Source organism: Gracilinanus agilis, chromosome 3 (genome assembly GCF_016433145.1).
Source record: "Gracilinanus agilis isolate LMUSP501 chromosome 3, AgileGrace, whole genome shotgun sequence".
NCBI classification, from domain to species: Eukaryota; Metazoa; Chordata; class Mammalia; order Didelphimorphia; family Didelphidae; genus Gracilinanus; species Gracilinanus agilis.
The window spans coordinates 198,437,758-198,458,610 of NC_058132.1; the positions used below are offsets into that span (position 1 = coordinate 198,437,758).

The window sequence follows — 20,853 nt, forward strand, 5'->3', positions numbered from 1 at the left end:
CCCATGTGCTCCAGATTAATGTTCAGGGGGGATTCACAGACTGACCAAGAAGCCTAATCCCCACAAATCAAAATAAGGAATGCTAGGTGGCCCCCAAAGTGACAGAGGTGAGGAACTGTAATTGTGAGAGAAAAAAGGAACAATAATCCTTCAAATTTTGGACTAGTTGTTGGCTGCACACATGTGAAAAGAAAATATCCATACTTATAATATACTCCCCCCTCCAGCAACAGCAGCAGCCCCCTTCTCCACACCATCCCCAAAGAAAAAAAAACATAGTAATTTACGCATTTGACCTCCATAAGCTCCTTGATTCTTCTTTCCAGCTTTACCTTCCTCCGAACAATCCAATTTTCTCTCTCACATGCCTGAAAGAAACAGGAATTGGACTAGATGATGTCTAAGGTCCCTTCCAGCTCTAATATGCTATGATTTTATGATTCTAGGTGTTGGCATCTTTAAACTCCATCCCCATTCTCCCACCCACCCCCTTCTTCCTTAACTTTGCCAGCTCATAAATGTTGCTCACCAAAGTGTGAGACTTGTTAAAAGTTCCTCCTTCGGAGTCCAGAGTGAGAATTTGAAACCATTATGTAACTTGAAGGTGTCAGGGAACCTAGCATCTGAAAAATGACATTCTGGGGGCCTTCTCCAACCATTTGAGGATATGAGCTGCAATGGGAAAGGGGTGGGGAAAGGAAGCAGAAGATCTAGGAGGAAAGGAAGGGGATTAAGTCTCTCAGGGAGGAGTGATGGACAAAAGGTTTTCATTGTTCTTGAGTGCCAGGTCTAACTCTGACCCCTACAATTATAAGTAGAGGTATAGGTGGAAGTATAAGATAAAGGATAAACCAGGATTTTCTGGGAAGGAAAAGGCAAAGCAGCTCCGAGCAGCTTCTAATCACCTCCCTCCCCATACTTACCTACCCCTTGCCCAGCCCCTCCAGAATCCCTCATCACAAAAGGACCATCACCAAGTAGTGCCTGCCAAAAGGTGGGCTAGGCTTCATCAGCAGGTCAACAGTAATGAGGCTATAAACAGGGTAATTACTGAGTAATTACTGGCCTTCTAAGTGCCCAGGGCAGCAGGCTGGGAATACTTGGCCAGCTCAATGCCTTGAGACTCCTTCATGCTGGAAGCCTAGCTGAAAATTAAACAATGTGGATGGACTGGGGTGAGGGCTTTTTGTGAAAATTCACTCCATCTTTTCGCCTCTGTTCTTTTTCATCCCCTCTCCTTCTGGCACAAACTCAGAGCTATTGGAAAACTCCAGCCAGATGAGCTGGGAGTCTTGTGTTTTGATCAAGAGAACACGAATATTAGTTCACCTTCCTGGTTTCTAAGGCCGACTTTAGGGACCAAGACTCCCCTCTACTTCACCAGCCCCTTATCTGAAACTAAAACCTCCAAAGGGATCATCTTCTTCCTAGAGCTACACACCCCAGGCCATTCTCCTAGCAACAAGTACTAGGGACCAGCACCCTCCATGGACAGATTCCAATCCAGCTTTAATGTGTCCACTCCTGCAGTCTGGCTAAGCGAGAGCCTACGCTGTGGGCATAAACATAACCAAGAGTAATCCGATTGTGATGCTCCTGGTTATCTGTGTGTTATTCACTTAATGTCAAAATGCACAGACTTCCTGCCAGTTCTTGCTTCTTTCCCTGGTGTCTTCCCTTCTCTCCTCCCTTCCTCCCAGGGCCTATTGCTAGCTCCTCCTTGCTTTTTTTTTTCTCTCCAGAGCACTCCCCCAGTACTGTCAGGTTCTGTGAGCCTGGCATATAGCTGAGAAAGGTAGAAATTTAATACCATAGTGGGAGTGGGGGGGTGAGGAGGGAGCAAGGAAGAAGAGGAAGAGCTACAGGGTTGGAGTAAAGAGGGATAGAAATTGAGGGAAATGGAAATACACACAATCATTTTTAAAGCAATCTTTTTTCCACATCTTGAGTCACTTTGTTAGTTTATAAACACAAAATGCATTATGAATAACTGGGTTTTCTCAGACAATGCTCATGTTTTGCATATTAAATTTGAAAGTATAATTTTTTCTGAAAATAATACATTTACTAATTGAATTTACTTACTAGCTTAAGGTTTATTACAAAGAAAGATTCAAGCTGATGAACTTTTAAAGGAAGGTGTAAGAATGACTCATTCACTCAGTCAATGTTGGGAGTGTGTAGGTAGCGCAGTGACTCTGGGGCATTGGGGTGGGGTTTGGGGTGAGGGAGTAAGAGCCACCACCTGGGAAATCAGGTAAACAGAGAGTTAAACAAAATAGCCCTTAAATTCAGCCAGTCAAGAGAAACCAAACACCTGGTATAATAAAGAGAGAGTAAAACATAGAAAGTGAGCATGTTTTCTAGACAGGATGTCCTCTGTGGTGTCAAACAGTTACAGAAAACACCCATTTTCAGAAGAGAGAGAGAGAGAGAGAGAGAGGGAGGGAGGGAGGGAGGGAGGGAGGGAGGGAGGGAGGGAAAGAAAACAGTCCAATTGAATAGAAATGCTGCCACATTGAACTAATCAGTCTCCTTTCCTGGTCTGTCACTGTCAGCAGTTTCTACCTCTCCTAAGGCTTTAGATTTATCATCTTCATGGACTTCTGAAAACTGAAGGTTTCTGTAAGTGATTTCTAGATTTGGTACTGTTCCAGACATAGATCTATTTTCCCCATGCTTTTGAAGATAGAACAAGGAAGGAAATGTACTCATTGTTTCTAATCATGACTGGAATAAGTGGATGCTGCTGCCAGGGTCAACTCCAATCCCACTCCCTGAAAATGATATTGTCCACTGGAGACACAAATGTATCTTGTCCTTCAATTTCATGTTTGTCCTCACTGTGGAGGGGATCACAGGATTGTAATTTTAGAGATGTTAAGGCAACTTAGAGACTGTTGGGTCCAATTCCCTCTTTTTTAAAGATAAGTAAACTGAGGCACAAGAAATTAAATATATTTTTCTAGGGTCACACAGCTAGTAAGTGTCTTCAGCAAGATTTGAACCCAGTTCTTCATAGTTCTAAGTCCATTGCCCACTACACTACAACACATTGTTATAAAAATCTAGTAAGAAAAATTTTTTAATATAAAAATTGTTAAAGGTTTTAGAAATAAATTTGGGAGGCAAAGGCCAGATAGCAATAACTGAATGTCACCTCTAACACAATTTATTCATTTTAAATAAAAGCAGAATTGCATAGTGAATTTTTTAAAAAATAATTTCTGACTTAAGGAGAATAAAAATTATATTTTTTTTGTTTTCTCCTCTAGGTCTTCACATTTGTAGATTGTTATTTGGTGGCTCCCCAATGCCTCACAGAAACTAAGAGGCAGAGCCAGGAGGGGACCCCTGGGCCCTGCTTCTGCACCCCAACTGTGCTCCATAGCCTCTTAGAAGAGGTCACTGAGCAGGTCAGAACCTCTGCTGAGTACCCAAGGAGAGCTGAGCTCCCACTGCCTCCCTCCTGCTGCCACTGCTTAATAAAGCTTAATAAAAGGTGTGATTACCATGGCAACCCCGGTAACACTTTCAAATAGATGGCCAATTATTATTCACTCATTTACTGTTTATTGTAGTGATGCTAATCACAATGAACTCCAAGGGTGTATTAATGGAGAAGGGATCTGCTTTGAGGGCGGAGGGGTGGGTGGGGAAATAGGAGAATCTCATTCTTTAGCATAATATCTCCCAAAGTAGTCCCCTCAGCACCAGCACACTCAGAGACAAACACAGGTGAATGGGGAGATATGTACATGTGCATTTGAGCATGCATGAACACACACTTAACACCAATACACAGAGATAAATAGAAACATGTACAAATAAAGACAGGCCCCCCAGTTCCAACAATGGAACCCCCCCCCCCCAGAGATGCACTGGTTTCACACAGAGGCATGCAGAGAGGCAGATACCTTTGCCTTGCACCCACAGATATTTTGTAAGAAAAGTTGAATAGTTTTCACACTTCCCACTGGATTCATCCCATTTCTTTTTTTTAATTCAAATATATTTTATTTTCCCAATTACATGTAATAATAATTTTCAACACACATTTTCTAAAATTATAAGATACAAACTGACTCCTTCCCTCTCCCAACTTGGAGATGGTAAGCAATTTGAACTGGGTCATATATGTATTATCATGCAAAACACACTTCCATATTGTTCATTGTTGTAAGAGCACATTCATAAAAAACAAAAATTCCTAAATGAAATCATAAATAAACTGATGTGATAATATGCTTTGATCCTTATCCATCTAACTCCAACAGTTCTTTCTCCCTAGGTGAATAGTATTCTTTGATATAAGTCCTTCACAATTGTCCCAGATCATTCCATTGCTGAGGGTAGCTAAGTTTTCACGGTTGATCATCATACAATATTGCTGTTACTGTGTACAATGTTCTCCTGATTCTGCTTATTTCACTCTGCATCAGTTCATGGAGATTTTTCCAACTTTTTCTGAAATCATCCTGCTTATTGAATAGTATTCCATCACCAACATATTCCATAATTTTTTCAGTCATTCCTCAATTACAGGATCAAAGGGTATGCTCAGTTTTATGGCCCTTTGAGTACAGTTCCAAAAAGCCCTCCTGAATGGTTGGATTAGTTCACAACTCCACTAACAATAAATTAGTTGGACTCTTCCCATTTCAAATAAATGAACATCCTTGAACCTTTGCCAAGATGCTGAGGTAAAAGTGTACCCTATCCAACTTCCTTTGCCCTCCTGACCACTTTTTAATCTCATCATAATTCCCGTACCACCCTTGTTGTACAGAAAAAAATATATACACTTATTAAGCACCTACTATGTGCCAGAATCTGCAGTAAGTGCTTTATAAACAATATCTCATTTGATCCTCACAACAACCCTGGAAGGAAGATGCTGTTATTCTCCTCATTCTAAAAATGAGGAAAGTGTGGCAAATAGAGGCTAATAAATGTCTGAGGTCAAATTTTATCTCAGGTCTTCCTCAGGCCCCCTATCTAGTGTGCCATCTAGCTTCATTATATAGAGGCAAGAACATTCCATTGACCATCAGAAAGCCTGAGTTTGAATCCCAGCTCCACCACTTAACTGCCTCTCCAAGGTAGGCTGCTCCTTCTCTCATACCCCTTAACATCTGATCAGGAAGAAGACTTAGCATATTCCTTATTCTCCAATGCCACTATCAAGACCCTGCCTCTTCCAGTATCATCCAGGAACTACCTCTCCTACTTTAAGGTTTTCTTGCTCCTCTCCAGATCATTGGTATTGTCTTCTATAGGCCTTCAGATCATTCTGATGTCATCCCAATAAGTTCATTCCCTAGATTGAAGTCTTCTTTTCTACTTTCTGAACACTCTCAGCTCCTAGTTCCTTAGGTTCCTCAAATCTCATTACCTCCATCTCCAATCTTCCTTAACTATCCTCAGACTAAAATCTCACCTTCTGCAAGAAGCCATTCTATACATAGTATAGCATATGTCTATATATACTGGTTTGGACGAAACCTCTAAGATTTCTTCCAGAGCTACAATCCTAGCATCCTTCTATACATGACACACTTCATCAAACCTGGCTTAGCCATACCCATCCATTAGAGGATGTGTTTTATTCTGAGCCACCTAGAGGGCACCGTGATTAGAGCATTGGAGTTGGAGTCAGGAAGACCTGAGTTCAAACCTTGCTTCAGACATCTACCAGCTATGAGACCCTGGGCAAATCACTTCATCACTCTCATATTGTTTCCTTATAACAGTGGTACTACCTCCATAGAAGGATTAAAAGGAAATAGCATGTAAAGTTCTCTATACTTATTAAAGTGTGATATAAATGCTGTCATTTTATCATCAGTCAAAGGCTAAGTTGTTTGAAGGGACATCTAGGTGATGCAGTAGTAGATAGAGTGTCAGGCCTGGAGTCAAAAAAGACACATCTTCCTAAGTTTAAATATGGCCTCAGACACTATCTGTGGAACCCAGGACAAGTTACTTAACCCTGTTTGTTTCAGTTTCCTCATCTTTAACGTGAGCTGGAGAAGGACATGGCAAACTACTCCAGTATCTTTGCCAAGAAAACCTCTAATAAGATCACAAAAAGTTGGACACAACCGAAATAACTCAACAACAAAGCTGTTTGGAATGCCAGGGAGAATAGCAGCTCTAGACACTTATCCATGCCTTTTGGGGAGCCCAGAAATAAAAAGTCTCAAAGTGATCATTTCAACTCACCACCCACTAGAACTGTGGAGGGAGCTAAGGCCAGAGATAGATGTGGGTGGGAAGGTGCGAAAGTGACTTACTTGCTTACTCTGCCAATGCTGGAGACATGGAGGAAGCACTGAGAATCTTGGGGTGGCAGTGGGTAGAATAGAAGCCACCACAGGAGAAAGGGGACTGGTAGAGAAAGCAGAGGAGTATTTCCCAAAGACAAAACCAGGTAGTGTTCAATGGACACTCAGCTAGGAGAGCTCACAGCTACAGAGTAAGGTCAGGACAGATTGCTACTGCGTCATATGTTGGTTAGACAATGATAGTAAATAAAACCATATTGAATTTTGGAAGCAGTGGAAAATTCTAAGGTCCTATCCTGCCTCTGATACTTAGTTACCTTTCTAAATCTCAGTCCCCTCAAACATCTATAAAATGGGGAGAATAATTTGCATACTACCCACCTCACAGGGTCATTGGGGGAAAAGTGACAGTTTATAGCATGAAAAGAACCCTGGATTGAGATTCAGAACCCCCACGTGTGAATCCCAGCTTACCCCTTGTGTGATGTAAACAAGTTGCTTAGCCTCTTGAGGTTTCAAGTTCTTGATCTATTCCAAAAGAGGCAGTTGGAAAAGATGATCTCTGAGGTCCCACCTTCCCAAATGAACTTTCCAAATATTAAAATGTTCTGTAATTGGGAGTTACTCTTTCTGACTCCATTCATCCTCAAGCCAGTAAGAAGTTAAGGAAGAACAGAAGTTGTCCTATTCCTTTAAGAGAAACTCAGAGAGTTAGCTTAAATTGTCCACAAAAACCCATTCTGTCAGTGATGGATCCACAAGTACTAGGTATCCTGACAACTGTTCCGATGTCCTTCTCCTGCTATTATTGCTTGGTTTGTACCTGTATTCCACCTATCCAGAAATACAGTATGAAAAGTGTGATGGATTCACAATCAGAAAGAACTGTGTGTGCAAATCCCACCTGCCCTGGAAATCTTCTCTACTAGAAACTTCCATCTCTCATTCAATACCAATGACGGCTGACATTTTCCTGCTGGTGACATCAGAGGAATAAACAAATTAGACATACCTAAGTAGGACTCTGATCCTCCATATTGAAGCTAAGTCATTTGTGGATCTTGTTGCTTTAGGAGGTAAGCTATCTAAGGATGCCCTGGTACAGTGATGGCAAATCTAGGCATGGGTGCCAAAGATGGCACACAGCTATCTCTGAGGACACATTTCCCCCCTCCCTCAGCTTGTTACTAGAAAGGCAGAGGGACTTGAGTGGAGCTGCTCCTCTCCCCCTCTCTACATTTGCTGAGAACATTCCTTACTTCATCTACCCCTCTGCCCAGAAGCCCAATGGGAGCACTTCCTCTCTCCCCTGTGTGGGGTAAAGAGAGGGCAGGGCCCATCTGGCACTTTGTGATGAAGAGGAGCATGGCATGCAGTCTCTGGGAGGTTGGGGGTGGGCAAAGCACTCAGTCTGAAGGGGTGGGGTGGGGGGCAGGGCCTGGCACTCTATCTCTAAAAGGTTTGCCATCACTGCCCTGATAGGTAGATTGTTCTACAAAAGGCAACTGAAGGCCCAATTGTGGGAGAGAGTACTTGCTGTGGCACTCATATGGAGGAGTCAGACCCTAGCCATCTCCATAAACAAGTAGGAGAAATGACTGAAAAATCAAATCTAGAAGCACTGAGTATGAGGAGCAGAGCCTCTCCATTTGAATTCCTTCTTCCCTCCACTGAGACCTGAAGGTCAGCCCAAAGTCTGAACCTAGAGAGCTTCCTGACCTTCCTCTCGATTATGGTTATATCCTTGTCATTGTGTTCTTATGTGATTTCAAATCATTTTACCTAAGACTCACTAAATAAAAGTCTTTGGCTCTGCATCACTCACCCTCTTCATTCTCCTTCAGAGCCCCCACTGAGTCCCAGCAGCAGGACATCTCAGATGCTTATTGGCAGTTGGACCATTAACAAGTCACTTAACTTTTCTAAGTCTAATTTTCTTTATCTATAAAATGAAGTGATTTTTCATAGATAAGAGGCTCAAATGAGATAATATACATAAAGTACTTTTCCAAATTTAAAGCGATATGCACATGCCACTCATTATTGATATAATTTTTAATACAAGTAATAATTTCAGAGCTGGAAGTGAACTCAGGGTACATATAATCCAAACTATCCCTGGGTGAGTAAGTGGGGAACTTTTTTATATCATTCCCAGCAAGTGATCACCCAACCTTTGATGACCTCCAAAGAAGGGGAAGCTCACTACACCCCAAGGTATCTCATTCCATTTGGGGAGAACTCTCATTTTTGGAAGTTTTTCCTGACATCAAGCCTCAATTGACCCCTTTCCAATTTCCACCTATCATTCTCCCTCTTAAGCCAAACAGAACCCTCTTGAAGAAAGCTATCATACCCCTCCCAAGTCCTCTTTTATTCAAGGTCAACATCTCCAATTCCTTCAATCCATAATATTTGGTATGAACCTGAGGCTTTCTACCATCTCATCTGTCTTCTTTGGGATATTCCACAGCTTAACAATGCCCTCCCAACAATGTAATATCCAAAACTGAATGAAACAGTCTAGATATATACTGACTAAGGTAGAGTACAAAAAAACACTATTACCTTCTCTATCTTGGACATTATTCTTTATTTAACACATTCCAATATCTCATTAGTTTTTTGGCTATCATATTACATTGTTAACTTATATTGAGTTTGCTATCCAAAACCCAGGAACCTCACCATCCTATAAGATCACTTCAGCTCTGAAACTCACACCTCATCAGTACCCCATGAGGGCCCTCCTTTTGAATGGAGAGTGGAGAGCTTCTTCCAGAATCCCAATTTTAATTAGGTCAGCCATTTCCTACCTGGTTGTACTCCTCTGGATATTTCTATCATACCTCTGTGATGAGTGCCTTTCTTCCTCCTTTCATCCCTTTTCATCTTCCTTTTGTGTGTGGTCCTCCCCTATTAGAGCCTAAGCTCTTTGAGGAGAGGAATTAACTCCTTTTTGTATTTATATTTCCAGCACTTAGCACAGCACCTGTCACATAGTAGGCATTTACTAAATGCTTATTGAATGCCTGATTAAAGTCCCAATTTTTTTCAAATGAACTGTTACTTAGCCATTGTTCTCCCATCTTGTACTTGTGCAATTGACTTTTCAAATCCAAATTTAAAACTGTAAATGTTCTGTCTTGCTATGGTGTTTTTGAATCTCAGCTCTACCAACTAGTGTGTTAGCTATTCCTCCCAGCTTTGTATCACCTGCAAATTCTATATGTGTGTCATCTATGCCTTTATTCAAGTCATTGAAAAAATAATCTGACGGAACCAAATACAGACCCTAGGGGTACTCTCCAGGAGACCTTCTTTCAGTTAGACATTGAACTATTAATGATTATTCTTTGATTTCAAATACTGAAACATTCCAAATCCTCCCAGTATCCTTCTCTTTTCCATAAGAAAAACATGAGTTAATGAATTGGATGTTCATCTAAGATCACAAAATAATATAGTGGCAAGGCCAAGACTTCAAACCATGCTTTCAGCGATGGAAGTCACCTTTATCTGGAGCCTTTTAGGATGACATCATGTCTCCTGATAGGCCAGGTGGGATAGGATTCATATCCATTGACAACCCCAACTCTGTCCCCCACCAACTTCAACTCACTCTTTTAGTCAGTTATCAAGCACTTAGTAAGTGCTTGCTATAGGCCAAGCACTATGTTAAATTGTCCAATGTTTACAATTTGTTTTAATTCATTAAACATTCATTAAATACCTACTGTGAGCAAGGCATAGTACTAGGACTCTGGAGCTTATCTGGTTACCACCATATCTAGAATATGATTGCCTCTGTGAGCTCTATCCAAGGTGCTGAAACTCCCTTTTTCCTATTAGTCCACATGAGACAGTCAGTCAATATGCATTTAGTAAGCACCCAGTGCCAAATACTGTATTAAGTGCTGTTAGAAGTCAAAAAAAGTTACCAAGAAGCTAACAAACCAATACAGGAGATAAAAAGCAAACAAATATGTACAAACAACCTATATATAGGAAATAATTAAAAGAGGAAAGGCATTAGAACTTAAAAAGGTTGGGAAAGGGTTCCTGTATATGAGATTTTCATTGTGATTTAAAGGAATTAAGTGAAGCCAGTAGACAGAGATGAGCAGGAAGAATATCCAGAGCATTCAAAGAAGAGGCTTTGGCAACAGATAGGATAAGAGGAGTAAGAGATAATTAAGAGGCAAGAATGACATGTAGGTTCCAAGCCTAATGGACTTGGAGTATGGTGTAGCCATTGATGTAATACGGAAAAGTAGGGGAGTTAGGATTTAAGAGGAAATATAAGTTAGGTTTTGGACATATTTAGTTTAAGATGTCTACTGGACATTCAGCTTGAGATATTTGAAAGGAAGTTAGAGATGTGAGCCCCGGAAGTCAGCAGAGAAACTGGGGCAAGATAGATTTAAGAATCCTCAGCAAAAAGATGGCAATTAAATCCATGAGAGCTGGTGAAATCACCAAGTGACAGACAAACCTACCAGTCTGAGAAAGGGTCCATTGGTATCACTAGATTACCACAGGTGTCCATAATACAAAAAAGGTTATGCTACCCCAATTTCAAAGTATCTAGGACAGATATTTCAAGATACCTGAAACAGAAAATGTCTTAGAATAGTGGTTTCAAACTCAAATAAAAATGGAGCCACTAAATGTACATATGGCTCCCTGCAGGAGAATATTGATTTAGAAAATCACATATTAACATCTATATTGTATATTTTTTTATTTCGTTCAACGTTTCTGAATTACATCTTAATCTAGTTCTGGACTTACCAGTTACTGTTGCCCCAGGAATCGTGTTTGAAATCTCTATTCTAGAAGACAGCTGATGGAGAAGAGTGTTCCATAGTTCTTCCTACTACCCACAGGACTTTCAAAGACTCAGTTTACCTTTCTCCAGGTATATCATTTAGTTTAAGATGTCTACTGGACATTCATGGACATTCAGCTTGAGATATTTGAAAGGAAGTTAGAGATGTGAGCCCCTAAACAACACTGGGGCAGAGGGGTAGGGCATGGTGTGGATTGTGTATATGTGTGAATATATATATATATATATGTATATATATATATATATATATATATATACATATATATATATATATTCAGAGACAAGGCAGAAATTCCCAGAAACTAACCTATAGAGAAAAATTTACTGCCTAGGTATGCTATCTACTAATAGTACTTAGGGTTGGAAGGAATGTTAGAGGTCATCTGGTTTTTATTTCCCCATTTTTCAAAAGAGGAAACTAAGGCCTAGACAGATGAAGTAACATATCTGAGGAAATATAGGGAATTGGAATTGCTCTGGTGCTTCAATTCCCTTTCTGTCTAATCTAGCATGTATGGACTCTAGGGAACATGAATACTGAGATTCAATGAGACCTGCCTCTATAAGGTTTTCCTCAGCTCCCTCAGGGATCTCTCCCTACTCTGAACTGTTTTAACAACTATTGTCTGTGCCACAAACAAGAAACATCTTGTCTTTTTTTGTTATCTATATGTTCTCATCTCCATCAAGATTTTGAGCTCTTTGAGAGCAAAGGTCATACATTAGCCAGCTTGATGTCCCTCATGGTGCCTTGGACAAGGCTGGACACATAGAAGGGTCTTAGTAAATGCTTATTCATTAAGTGGGTGACTTGGTTTGTTGAAAGGAAGTGAGGCTGCTGGGTTTATACCCCAAAGAGATCATAAGGAAAAAGACATGTACAAAAATATTTATAGTTGCACTCTTTGTAGTGGCAAAAAACTAGAAAACGAGGGGATGTCCTTCATTTGGGGAATGGCTGAACAAATTGTGGTATATGCTGGTGATGGAATACTATTGTGCTCAAAGGAATAATGAACTAGAGGAATTTCATGTGAACTGGAAAGACCTCCAGGAACTGATGCAGAGTGAAAGGAGCAGAGCCAGAAGAACATTGTACACAGAGACTGATACACTGTGGTAAAATAGAATGTAATGGACTTCTGTACTAGCAGCAATGCAATGATCCAGGACAATTCTGAGGGATTTATGGAAAAGAATGCTACCCACATTCAAAGGAAGAACTACAGGAGTGGAAACACAGAAGAAAAACAACTGCTTGAACACATGGGTTGAGGCAGATATGATTTGGGATGCAGACTCTAAACGATCACCCTAGTGCAACTATCAATAATATGGAAATAGGTCTTGATCAGTGACACATGTAAAAACCAGTAGAAATGCATATCAGCTATGATGGGGTTAGGGGGGTAGAGGGGAGAATAAGAACATGAAACATGTAACAATGGAAAAATTTTCTAAAAAATTAAAATTAAAAAGAAAGAAAGGAAGTGAGGATGGCAGAGCAGTAACAAGGTATTGTTGTAACTTGGACAAGTACCTCAATCTCAAAACTTTGGTTCAAGGGCCTTGAAGTATAACTTCAGTAAAGGGGAAGAATAAATGGGATAGTGCTTTGTGGGGATACTGAGACCTGTTGAAACCCTTGGAAAGAGAGGAGGGTCAGAGTGAAGTAAAAAAAACAAATTAACACATTTATTTATTTATTTGTTTGTTTGTTTGTTTGTTTATTTATTTATTTATTTTTAAGTGCTTCTGTAAATACAAAAAAAAAATCTCACCAAGCTCTGAAAAACAAAACTCATCTTAAATATTCAAAGACCAGCAAAACAAATTCATGCATTAGCCATACCCAAAAATGTATGCCACTTAATATCTTAATTTTTTTTCTAAAGACGTATTAAGATCTGTTGTTTCCAAATTCTAAATGACTATTTGATTGGTGATCTTTAAACTTGGATCCTTGGTTATCAAACTGTAGTTACAGTCCAAGCTGCCAGGTCTAAAGACTTCCTAGTAAATAGGGAGGAACCCTGGGAAGCCCTGCTGTGTAAATCACTTTCTGGGATAAGGGGTAGAACTATCCAAAGCTATGTCCCTGAGATTCTAGCATCACAGAACCAGGAGAAACATCTCTAGATTTGGTGGGACTGTGACCGCAGGCATAAAGCAGGGGCCAAATTAGACACCCAACAATTTTTTATAGGAACTTGCTAAACTGCACTGAATTAAGAGCTGGGACCCTCATGTTTCTCCTGTGTACCCTGACACTCTTCTTTTCTTTTCTCCTGCTTGTAAATAGACTCACATTCAGGCACATAAACACTTGTGTTGGATTTGGATTCAGAAAGATCTGGGGTTTAATCCTAAGACACTTGCTATGTGACCCTAAGCGAGTCACTTGGCCTGCTCTAGACCTTTCTTATTTGTCAAATGAGGGGTTTAGAATAGATGACCTCTAAGGTCCCTTTGAGCTCTAAGAATCTATAATCTATTATCCAAACATAAATTGCCATGACAATCAAAGCCTCAAGCAGTTCCCCATAGAGGGCCACCCACCCTCCCCCTCTTTCCCTCACTCCTACTTCTGCCATTATGCACTCAGATTGAGTGGATACAGGAAGAGGGAGGAGGAGATGAAGGGCTTCAAGTAGAAACAGATGGATTGGGGACTAAGGATGCTCAGCCCACACCTGTCCAAGGCTCTGTAGTTTTTATTTCATCAAAATCGAGGCACCTGACAACCTTGGAAACAATCTGCCTCTCAAACAGAACATGCTCTAAGCAAAACTCAGCCATCAGTGACCAGGAGAATACAGAGCATAGAGGTTCTGGAGTATCTAACCTACCCGTCACCCCTACCTGCTTCCATTTAGTTGCAGAAACAAATATCCCAAAGGACTAAATACCCATCTCGATCATAAAATGGTCCAGTTCTCCACCTGAGCAGTGTGCCCTACCTCTCGAGAACTCATGTCAGACAAATACAAATGCACGCTATTTATAATCACTTGATGTGCCCATGTAAGCACAGACAAGAGTGTGAGGTCAGAGATGTGTCCAAAAGGTACTGTTGTGTAAAAATGACACCCCTACTGGCCATTCTTGAGGTCTTGCAACCTCTACCCTTGAAGTCATTCTTTTAGGTTAAGGTATGGTCTCCAGAAGGCCCCTGTGGATGCAAAAATGTCAAGTGAAAGGGATAACATATTAGCACCAACTCTGCTGGCATGGTATGGTATGGTATAATGAAAAGAGCACTGAATTGGGGGTTTGGATATGAATCATGATTCTGTTCTTCCCTTACCACTTGTGTTACCTTGAACAAGTCTCTTCACCTGTCACTAAGCCTCACGTGTCCGCTTCAGTAAACTGATGGGGTTAGACTTTGGTTTCCTTTCATTTAATTTTTCTTCAAGTTCTAAATCAAGTTCTAAATGGCAGCTAAGTGGCACAGCAGATGGAGGGCTGAACCTGAATCTGGAGTAAGGAAGACCTGAGTTCAAATCCAACTTCAGATACTTACTAGCTGTGCAACCTGGGCAAGTCATTTAATTGCTCTCTGCCTCATCTTTAAAATGGTTCTTGTGAGGATCAAATGGAATAACAATTGTAATGGAATCATATTTCTAAAGTGATTCGTATAGTACCTGGCATATGGTAGGTGCTTAATAAATGTTTATTTCCTTGCTCTGATTTATTGGTCAAAAACACTAGCTGTCACCAAGCAGATAACAGGTTTCTCACGAAAGTGAGAAGTTTTAATAGTAGAGAGCAGTTAAATAAAGGTTTCAGAGCATGGGGATGTCACTAAGGAGGGCAGACCCCATAAGGAGTCCTATTTAGCCAGGGGCACTAAGAGAGGATTAGTATTTGGTGCCAGAAGGGAAGAGTGGGACAGACAGCAGAATGATTCAGGCCCTCATTTCCCAGAAAGAGTTCAAGGAACAAAAGCAAAATTCATTAGCAAAAGTACTGGATTTAGAATCAAAAGACTTGGATTTGAATCCCAACTCTACCACTTAACTAGAGGTATTTCCTAAAGAAAATCATTAAACTTCCCTGGAGGAAGTTTTCTTACCTATAAAAATAAAGAGTGTGGGGGGTTAAACCAGATGAACTCTATAATCCTTTGGTTTTTTCCAGGGATCCCAATATTCACCACACCAACTCCTGGAGAAGGCTCTGGTGAGGCTCTGGCATTCTTAGCTTCAACTCCTGACCTTTAAGGAGTGACTTCCTAATAACAACAGTGCTAATTGTAATAGTGGAAAGAAAGAGGGAAAGGAACAAGGATTTAAGTGTTTATTTTATTACAGGTACTCTGTTAAACACTTTTACAAATATTATTTCACTTGATCCTTACAACCACCTTTGAGCTAGGTGCTATTATTATTATTATTATTCCCATTTTATACTGTAAGAAACTGAAGCAGAGAAAGATTAAGTGACTTGCTGGGGATCACACAACTACTAGTAACAATACAATTAGCAGCCATATAAATAGTGCTTTAAAGATTGTAAACATTTTCCATAAATCTTCTTGAGCCTCATAGCAACAGCTTTGTAAGGTAAGTGCTATTATTATCCCCATTTTACAGATGAGGAAAGTGAGGTGGAAGAAAGATTAAGTTGCTATGTCTGAGACAGGATTTGAGCCCAGGTCTTCTTGACACCAAATTTAATTTTTTACTGACTATTCCACTCTCCTCTTAGTCCTAGAACTGTTTCTACCTGCATCAATCCTTTACCATAGTCAGACCTCTTATTAAGTCTAGATAAAAACATACTGGATTTAGGATCATAGCTCTAGAACTGGAAGGAACCTCAGAGGCCAACTAGTTCAATTGCCTCAATGTACAGATGAGGAAACTAAGCCTTAGAGAAAGAGAAATTAGTGACTTGTTGAAAGCGACACAGGTAGTAAGCATTAGAGGTGGGATTTGAACTTGGGTCTTCTGATTAAAATAATGACTTTATAATAATAAATTATTAAAAATAATATTTCTGACAAAGGGCAAGTCTCTTTACACTTTACCAAGCTACCATCTTTAACTTAGTATTAGGAGATATGGTTTCAATTCCAGCTCTTCTATACTCTACCTATACGTCCTGGGACAAATCACTAACTCCCCCTGGCATTCCATTTCCTTAATTGTAAAATGAAGAAAGTGGTTTCTAACAACTTCTAACAACATCCCTAACAGTCTCTGAGGATGATGGGGTGTGGGGGGTCTTCAGAGAGGCCTTGTACCTCTGGTATGAGGGCTTACAGAGCCCTTTTCAGGGCTCCTTTCCTCTTTTGGTGTCCACCAGTGTTTCACCCAACTCTCACTTGGGGCTCTAAGAAGCTGTAGCATTTACAGTGGACCCACCCCAGTTAAATCATCTCAGCAGCTAGGCTAATCCAGGTTGACCGTAAACAATGGCCACCAACCTGTTAATGAGTGAGGGGATGTCTACTTCAAGTATGTGAAGACTTTCCCAGGTGGAAGGGGTGGATGAGAACGATTTGTTTCAATGGCCATGAAGGCAACTGAAGCAGGCCCCATGGAGCCATTAGACGTCCAAGGTCAGACATCCAAGACACCAAGGTCATTCACTGCATCCTGGACCATCACCAATCCTCTTGACTTTTGTCTTACCATTGGACCTGATAATTCTGGGAGAGTGAAGCTGATGACTTGTTGCAACAATGCCTCACTTAAATCCAATTCATGAGCAAGTCAAGATCACCCCATGATGTCATTGGTCCTCTTTGAAATGAAGGATGAACAACAATGAGTCTGCCTCCTAATATTCCACCTATTTCACTCCCTTTATCTCCTATCTGCCCTGTAGGAGACCAAAAACCATCCTGGGGACAGAAAATGAAAGAGTGATTAAGCAAGGAACAGAAGAGCTAGAAAGCTTTGAGGATCCCCCCTTCCAAAAAAGAACAAAAACAAAAACAATCCATCCAGAGGCTCTCTTACTGATTACTACAGTGAACCATCAAGAAATCTGCTCCCAGGAGCTCCATACCAACAGGAGGCCCCTTGATCCACCTGCGTGGTCCAGGACAGCCTCTCTTTCTCCTTTGCCCCCCTCCTCCTTTCCAATGTCAAACTAGAGTTTGGTCGGGATTCCTAATCTTTATACAGTCACCTTCGAACTGCACGTGGGGCCTCTTGGGTGCAGCACTCCAGGTGCACCCCGCTCCCCCTCTGTCTCCTTCCGGAACCAGCAGGAGCTCACTGCCCAGCCCATTTTTCAAAGTTTGACGTCAATTTGCGGCCGTAGATTGGTTTTTGTTTCTCTGTGGCTTGTTTTCTTTTTGGTGATGAATGGTTATTGTCAAGGAGACTTAGAAGAAGCGATAGGCAGGGCGTGGAGGTGGGGGAGGAGATATCAACATGGTGTTTTTGTTGGGTTATTGTTTGTACTTTTTTTTTTATTCTTGGAAAGAAAAAAGGAGAAAAGAGAGAGGAACCTAAGGTCTGTATCTGGACACTATGATGGTCCCAAAGGTCCCAGTTCCCTCCAGCTTCCCCAATAACAACATCCCATATTGGAAAAGCCAGAGAAAAGGATCCTTTCTCTTTCCTTTCCCCTATCCTCCTACACACACACACACACACACACACACACACACACACACACACACACACACTCTCTCCTGGTCTTGGAGACAGGCAGCATGTCACAGCCATTGCTGCTGATGCTGTCAACTGCAGATAAATACAGCCAAAACAGACCCAGAAAATTATTTCCTCTTAATGGAAAAATTATCAGGCTCCAAGCAGCCTGATCTGAGGGCTTTTAGAAAGAGAAATATACTTGAGCCTCCTCTCCAGCCCCCTCCCTTCTTCCCTGCTGGCCCCCCTGGGGAGGCCTCTGCACAAACTATCTCCTCCTAGGGCTCCCTGGCTGGTCGAGCAGACGCCCCCACTCTACCTAGAATTTTAGGTTTAGAATCCTAGATTGTCAGAACTGGAAGAAACCTTGGAGATTACTGAGTTTAACCCTCTCATTTATCAGTTGAGGAAAGTGAGATTTAGCCACTGGTCACTGGTCTCTAGATAGCTGGGGGCAGATTTGGGAGAAAACCCCAGCTCTGCTGACTCTCAGACTCATCATTTTTCCCCTTTGCCTAGCCAACAAACACCTTAGCTTGACAAAGTCTTTTTTGTCAGCCCAACAAACAACACAGGCCTAGGCCTTAAAAGAAACCAAGCCCCAGGCAAGGACTGGCCTTAATGGAGTCAGTAGCCTGGTCCTCATTGCAGCTTGGTCTTTTTGGTCCAGGCTACTTGCAGCCTTTGGAGTCTCCTCATTTGGGGTTCAGAAACAGATTGGGTGGTCTGAGAAGTAGCCTTGACCTTTCATCCTCTTTACTGTGTTGTCTTGTATATGAAGATTGTTAAACAATCCAATGGTCCTTTAGCAATTTCTTAAGAAAACTTGGGCAAGGATCAGGATCAGAATCAAGAAGAAAAAAATCTTTACTTTAATCTTCCCTTTCCCTCTAGTCCACTGAGTTCTGACTTCAGCTGCCTAGGACCAGAGATGCTCTCTTCAGTCTAAACCTGTCTCCTGGGCATCTTTACCTGCCGGGTGTGGCTGGGTGGCTGTCCTGCTATGGGATAGCCAGTACAGATGTTAGTTAAATAGCTATTAAGAATTATTGTGTTCCTCATTCATGGCAAGCCACTTCTCTGACTTCAAGGAGAGGCTTTGGGTCTGAGGCAGAATGTGGGAAGAGAAAGAGTATCAGACTGGTAATTAGAAGACTTGTGTTCTAATTTTGGTTCTGATACTTATTATCATTATTAGTTATTAGTTGTATGGTGTTGGTGAAGTCAGAAGATCTGTGTTCAAATGCCTCTGAGTCTGATTACCTTTGTGACTTTAGATGTCACTTAATTTCCTCATCTATCAAATAAAGTGTTGAAGTGGTGCACTTCATAAGGCAAGTCCGGACACCCAGAAGTTCAGATTAATGGAACCAATATTTAATTATAATTATATTTACTGGCCAGGGCAGTTTCCTAGTGAAAAGCTGCACCAGACCAAAATTACAATGCAGTTTTTTTAGGGTGCAAGATGCAAAGCAAACAATGTTCATCAATGAGACATAACCTTGATGAAGCAAGCAAATCTTATCATCTGGGAGCTATTTTGGTTAGTAGCGGGACTTTCCCTGTATAGCCTAGAGTAAGGGAGTTACTTTCTCATGGATCCTGACTGTGTTGTTTTGGTTCTGAGCTGACTGACCTTCACAGGAAAACTCATTTCTGATTTCTACTTTCCCCAGGGAGAAACAGGTTTTCTGGTCAATGACTTAGTTTACCTCACTTCAGGGTCTTCTGATGTCCTTGCCAGGTCTGGATCTATGAACTTATGACATTGTCAACTAGGAACATACTTTCTGGGTAGCAGAAAAGTAACTTTTCATTTCTGAGCCTTAATGTTCTCATCTGTAAATGAGAATCTGGAATTAGATGCCCTCTAACATCTTAAAAAAGATTATGAAATGGGGACTGGACGGTGGATTAAAAGGGAATCCAGATAGGAGAGAAGAGAAAGGGAAAAGAGAGGGTAAAGTTCAATAAGAGTTTTGCTGGAGGGCAGCCAGATGATTCAGTGGATGGAGGAACAGTGGCAGTCCTGGGTTCAAATTTGGCTTCAGACACAACTTAGCTGGGTGACTCTGGGCAAATCACTTAACCTCCATTGCCTATCCTTTACTACTCTTCTATTTTGGAACCAAAGTATAACATTGATTCTAAGATGGAAGGTAAGAGTTAAAAAATAATAATAATAGCTTTGCACCAGGAGAAACTACTTCTTATTTAGATCAGAAAACTCCAATTGAGACAAAAAAAACTCACCTGACATTAGAAGTGCGAGTTGAGAACAACTAGCCTGGATAGTCATTTCTAAGCCTGAATCATCAGTAGAGCCATAACAAATCATCTGGGCCCAAGGCAAGCAGCATGGAAGGTGTCTTCAAATAAAAAATTCTGAGATGAATTTAGTAGGAACACCTCAGAAAGAGATGCGCAGGGAGCCAGCTCAGACATAGACCACCATCCTACACACTCAGCGCGATACTAGAGCTTGTCAGGATATAAGAAAAATAGAAGGTGTGATTATAAAGCAACAAGGCTGGCTTTGTCATAAACATCACCAAACTCTGTGATATCACAGGGAAACATCACCAGATTTGAAGTCAGAAGATAATGGTTTGGTGCTCGCTTTGGCAGCACATATACTAAAATTGGAATGATACAGAGAAGATTATTAGCATGGGCCCTGTGCAAGGATGTCATACAAATTTGTGAAGTATTCTACACTTAAAAAAAAAAAAAGAAGATAACAGTTTGAATCCCAACTTAGCTACTTCCTCCTTGTGTGACCTTGAGCAAGGTTTAAGATTTATGTAGTGAGCAGCTAGGCGTCTCAATGGATTAAGAACCTGGTCTAGAGGTCCTGGATTCAAATCTGAACTCAGATATTTCCTAGCTGTATGACGCTGGGTGAGTTACTTAACCTCCAATGCCTACCTGTGACCACTCTTCCACCTTGGAATCAATACACAGTATTGATTCTAAGATAGAAGGTAAGGTTGGATTCTTTTTTTTTTTTTAGAAACTCTTTATACACCGTACACAGTAACAGCAATATTGTTCAATGATTAACTGTGAAAAACTTGCTACTCTCAGCAATATG

The 20,853-nt window shown here is 41.0% G+C and overlaps 1 non-coding gene across 1 annotated transcript; it reads left to right on the plus strand.

The window, feature by feature from the left end:
* Window positions 1-20,371: 20,371 nt before the first annotated feature.
* Window positions 20,372-20,481, plus strand: LOC123243352. Its single transcript, XR_006505898.1, has one exon. It is a non-coding gene; the product is annotated as a U6 spliceosomal RNA (small nuclear RNA).
* The last annotated feature ends 372 nt before the right edge of the window (window positions 20,482-20,853 follow it).